We start from the raw sequence: 6,000 nt of genomic DNA, 5'->3' as shown, positions 1-6,000 counted from the left end.
AGATCCGTAAATCGGATTCCCAATCTGTAAGTTCCTATAATCCTCAAATATTACGTATTTCGACGCATCAAAGTTTGGTGACGATCCAACGGTCGGATCATCAATTCACATTTTCACCTAATGCGAAAATTATAAAACGTTATTTGAACACCTAACCAACAATCCTTAATAACTTTCTCATACGGTGCTCAATTTGGGTATATGAATATACCACATTGACCTACTCGACGTCATGGACGTCGAAAAATTTTTAAAATAATTTTTTACTGTAGCACGCGCCCCCACGCGCCAAGGAAGGCACGGGTCCACGCGCGCCCACGCGCACCTTCTTCCTCGCGAGTTCGCCGGACTGGTTTTTCTCCGGTGGCCGGATTCTGGGCATTTTTCAAATGCCTTGTTCTCCTTCGTTTCTCACCCATTTTCTTTGTATAATATATCAAAATGAAGCCCCAAACATGTAGAATCACAATATACTACTTTTAAGCTTCAAAAACAACTAAATCTCACCGGCAAAATCCAAGCAAAACCGGCCAAACTTAACCCTCGTGATCCCGACGTCCAAATCCTTCCAACGAAGCACTCCGAGCTTCCTTGGGACCTCACGAAGCTCACTATGAGCTTGAAATTCCCTGAAACATCAAGATTTACGTGTGCATGAACAGTGCACTTTCACGGGGAGTTTAGAATCTAGGTTTTCCGAAGTAAAACTTACCTGAAATTGGTGTCTACGTGATCGTGGAGGTTCCAGGAGTTCGATGGTGGTCTTAACTCCGTCGTTGGTAGAAGTTTAGGGTGGTTTTGGAGCTTGTCCGTGTGAGTTCGAAGGAGAGAGACAGAGAATGAGAGATTGTGAGGGAGGAGAGAGAGAGACAGGGTACGGGAAAGAGGGAAGGAAATGTGAGGGTGTAGGGGTCCAAAGTCAATCCACACCATCCATTTCTAATTCCCTAACCAAACAACAATCCAACCTTCCAATATTCTTATCTAACTTAAATAATATTTCCAATAGTGTAGGAAAAATATGAATATCTAAAACATATCACACACGTACCTTAGCAACGTCAAGGGCATTTCTGTCATTTCACATTCCCGTCAAAAGTACCTCCGGGACGGGCTGTGACAATCTTCCCTCCTTATAGAATTTCGTCCCCGAAATTCCCATAACCAATTAAACCATTTAATACTCATAGAATAGTCTCGGGTACATCTCTCTCATTCGATTTTCCGTCTTCCAGGTAGCTTCTTCTACGGAATGATTTCTCCACAACACCTTCACCAAGCTCACTGTCTTGTTCCTTAGAACTTTATCTTTCCAATACAAAATAGTGACTGGTTCCTCATCATAAGTCAAATCCGGATTAACTTCTAACCGTTGAGGAGGGATCACATGCAACGGATTTGTAACATAATGTCGAAGCACCGAAACGTGAAACACATTATGTACGCTGGACAGCTCTAACGGCAATTCAAGCCTGTAAACATCTTCACCGACTCGCTCGGTGATCTGATAAGGTCCGGTGTACCTAGGACTCAACTTACCTTTCTTTCCAAATCGAACAACACCTCGCCACGGTGATAACTTCATAAATACCCAATCTCTTACCTTGTACACTCGATCAGTGGCATGTCTGTCTGTTAAACTTTTCTGGCTATCTTGGGTCGCTTCCCAAGTTAAAATTAATCACTCGAACATTCCAAGTAGACTCATCCATAGTCTCAGGGTCTACTAAAACTCTTTCGTGATCGAATCTTCCTCTACCCAGAAGCATTCCATCCACAAATCAGCTAGAACAATTTTACGATCACCCTGGTCGTACAATCATAATCACTAAGTAACTCAATCCACCTTTGTTGTCTAAGATTAAGATCCTTCCGAGTAAGCAGATATTGGAGACTCTTTTGATTCATAAAATCTTGCATTCTCACCAAAATATAATGTCTCCATAACTTCACAGCAAGGATGGTAATCGTAATTTCCAAATCACAAGTAGGGTAATTCATCTCATGAGGTTCCATTTATCGTGAAACATATACAATCACCCTAACATTTGCATCAATATGCATCCAAGACCATTCAAGAAACATCACTAAAATTTTATACTTGCCACTATTCTCTGGGAATACTAAAATACGTGCATGAGTGAGGAAATATTTTAGTTGTTGAATCCTTTGCTCACAATTTCCTTCCCACTCATACATAACCTCATTTCTCAACAATCTCATCAATGACAAAGCAATGACTGAAAAATCTTTCACAACCATCCAAGATAGCCTGGTAAGCTAAGAAATTCCGAATCTCAATTACGGCTCGTGGTTGTTCCAAATTCTCAATTTCTGCTACCTTTTAAGAATTCACTTAAATACCTTAAGAATATATAACATATCCCAGAAATGCTACTTGATTCATCCAACATTAGCATTTGCTAAACTTAGCATACAACCAACGTTCTCTCAATCTTTGCTTCACCGACTTAATATGTTTACATGCTCTGCTCTGGCTCAGAATATACCAGAATATCATCAATGAAAACGATAACAATCTATCATGGCATTCCTGGAATACTTCATCCATCAACTCATAAAACAGCATGAGTATCCGTATAGCACCACCAAAATTCATAAAGACCATAACAAGTCCAGAAAACAATCTTAGGAACAACGTCACTCATAATCTTCCATTGGTAATAAACAGACCTCCAGTCAATCTTTGAAAGTACACAAGCACCTCTGAGCTGATCAAATAAACATCAGTACACCACAATGGATAATGGTTCTCAATCGTTACCCGATTCCATTATCTATAATCAATGAATAGTCTTTAAAGTCCATTTTCTTTCTCATCAACGAACTGGGGCTCCTCAAAAGTGTTGTACTAGGTTGAATGAAACTTTTGTCAACCAATTCTTTCAACTAAATTTCCAATTCTCTTAACTCATCATGAACTAATCTCTAACATAAAATTTATACCTGGAAACAAATCAATAATGAATTCCACATCTCTGCCTGAAGGCAATCCAGGTATACTCTCAGGGAAGACATCAAGAAAGTCTAACCCCTTTACATTTTCCAAACTACTAGGAGCAACATTATGTAGTACCGCATAAGCTAAGTACCCTTGTAACCTTTTGATAACAATCTCTTTGCTCTCTCAGCAATGTTAACGGCCTGACTCAATCCACTTTGCATGCCCACTAGAGTAACCTCTGATCAATCAAATCGATGGAAGTAACTAATTTCCCGTAGCAATCCATCTTGTCATGATTTAACGCAATTAACTATGCCTAAAATCACTTTCAGTTCCTCGATGTCCCACCAAATAAAACTCACTAGCATAACTTTATCTTTCACCATTACTAAACACCTTGAATAACACCAAACTCATGTAAGTAACCTACCTGTTTACTTGCTTAACAGATCCAACGAATAAGTTATAAATATTACGGTCTGCAGCCCGCAATACTAATAAATCATCGTTGTCTCGATAAGTAAGCAACAATTCCCAAAGTTGTAATACTATCATTTTGTTCTTCATTAGAATACACATATACGCCTCGATTATGCTCCAACATTACTTTCTTTGGCATCATCGTCCATAATAAGAAATATATCAGCCGGAGTAAACTAGAATGACCTGTACGACTGATTCTCTAGCTCAACCATCTATGCTAGCACATTAGTCGGAGTCACTTATAGTGACCTGTGCGACTTACACATCAATTTCCCAGTAATACGTCGGCCGGATCCACATCTTGTGGTCTGTACAGCCGAGCCTATAACTCACCAATTTCTCATGTGTCAGCCGGATCCACCTCTTGTGGTCTGTACGGCTGACCATTTGACTTATCAAATATCTCTGTACCCACGGTCAATCCGACCAAACTACTAAGTCCGTAAACCTGCTGAATCGATACTATGATGTCAGGGAAAACTGTTGGGTACAACTGATTCTAGGGACAATTCGTAACTCTATGTCCCATCTGTCCACATGAACACATTCACTGATTCCCATACTTTCCAAAGTGTCTAATATTGTACATGCTGCACAAAGGTACCTTTCCTTTATTCAAATCACCTTGTCTCTGAGATCTGAAATTACCAATAAATCTATCACTTCGCCTCTGACCAGTGGCGTTAAAACCTCAGCTGGAAGAATTAGCTCTAGCTTCACTTCTTTTGGAACTCTGAGTCTTTCGATATTCTTGATATGACGAATCATTAACTTTATCGTTCTTTCATCTAATTCCCATTCTTTTCTTATTCCTCTTTACTCTCGCTGACCATATTCTCAGAGTCCTCAAGGCTCAACAACATCTCGTATACTCTTGGTAAGAAATACAATGGATAGTGATCACCCAAAAATACCACTTCCTTTTGTCACCCAGCCTAAAACAACATAACACCTCAACCAAAATTAACAACAATATCTAAATGGAAATGAGGCGAGCCTGAAAACGTTTTATAATACTCACTTGCCATCATCTTCCTTAATTCACATTTGCAAACTCTTGCTTACTACCATCATAATATGCCGGAGAAATAATTCTTTTCTTTAACAAGTCCTTAAACAATTCTCAATCGGCTGTTTCCTCCGGTGACAACAAATAATACTCCTGTTTCCACCAGGATACAAGTTCATAACTCAAAACCAGGTAGTCGTCTCAACCCACCTGTCAGAAGGAAGATTCCTTTGACTTGCATAATCTAAAGCATCTTTTCCAATTGGTTAAACCGTCACTCCGCTCCCTCAGGTTCATCATTTCCATTAAGTGATTCAAATTCAACTTATAACCCGTCTTAAAATGTCCCTTTTAATAATAAACTGAATCACCATAGTAATAGTTTCCCCTACACTGCTATATCAGGGAGACTAGGTTCATCTGAACTACGTGGCTTGCTATGAGGCGGTATCGTTCTGACAGAAGACACTAGGAATTTCTCAAGATGTCCAGAATTGCAACCTAGGCTCTGATACCAACTGACACACCCCCCTCCCGAAGGAGGGCATGCTGGCCGTCACGTGGGAGTGACGTAACCATTTACATAGTACGGAAGCTTTAAATTTACAACTCCTAAGATGATACACCCGAAGGTGAGTCCTAATTTTGTCCATTCTGTCAGAACACCGTTGAATTCCTCGTAGTCACCACACCTCAGCAATCTTGAACCTGGAGGGGCGCAAAACCAAATTGAGTGGGTCAGTAAAACAAATCTTTTCCAAATCCAAACATTTCTCAAAACGTTGTAACCCCTCTCCGTAAAACTTGTATACTTTCCCAGAAATGTAAAATATCAATATATATATATATATTCTCAAAACTTCAAATCACTATCTCAACATTTTTCATTACAATTATGCCATGCCAATTTCAACAGTTTAGTATGAATGCATTAACATAAATCAGGTGGAAGAAAATAAACAACCGGAGACCCTAAAATGGTCCTGTACGGTTGAATGTAGAGCTCAAAATCTCATCTAACCGGAGTCACCAACTGTGACCTGTACGGCCATGCCGGAGTCACCTAGTATGACCTGTACGGCACTACACTGCACATAAGTCGGAATTACCTAATGTAATATGTACGACTTAATGGTGTAATAATATGCTCTAGTGCTTTTCTCATCAATCATCTGTGCACATAATCTAAGGTCACCTACCAGTCGGAACCCCTCTAATGGTCTGTACGACTGGCATGTCGGAACCACCCCCGGTGGTCTGTACGACTAGCATCTACTTGGATCCAAGGTGAGCATGCGATGCGGTGAATAATAATAAGCACTAATACCAAGGTGCAGTTTATGAGCTCAACATATCTCAACATCATCATAACAGTAATAATACTCACCTGATACTCACATGTGCGTCCACAGCACCATTTCATATATATGCATCATACAACAATTCATACTTTTCATATAATTTCATGCATGGCATTTCGATTCACATTTCAATATAGTTTTCATATAATTTTATACATTGCATTTAAAGCATACCTTCATTA

This window comes from Malus domestica, chromosome 10 (assembly GCF_042453785.1).
Source record: "Malus domestica chromosome 10, GDT2T_hap1".
NCBI classification, from domain to species: domain Eukaryota; kingdom Viridiplantae; phylum Streptophyta; class Magnoliopsida; order Rosales; family Rosaceae; genus Malus; species Malus domestica.
Note: the sequence above shows the minus strand (reverse complement) of the source record.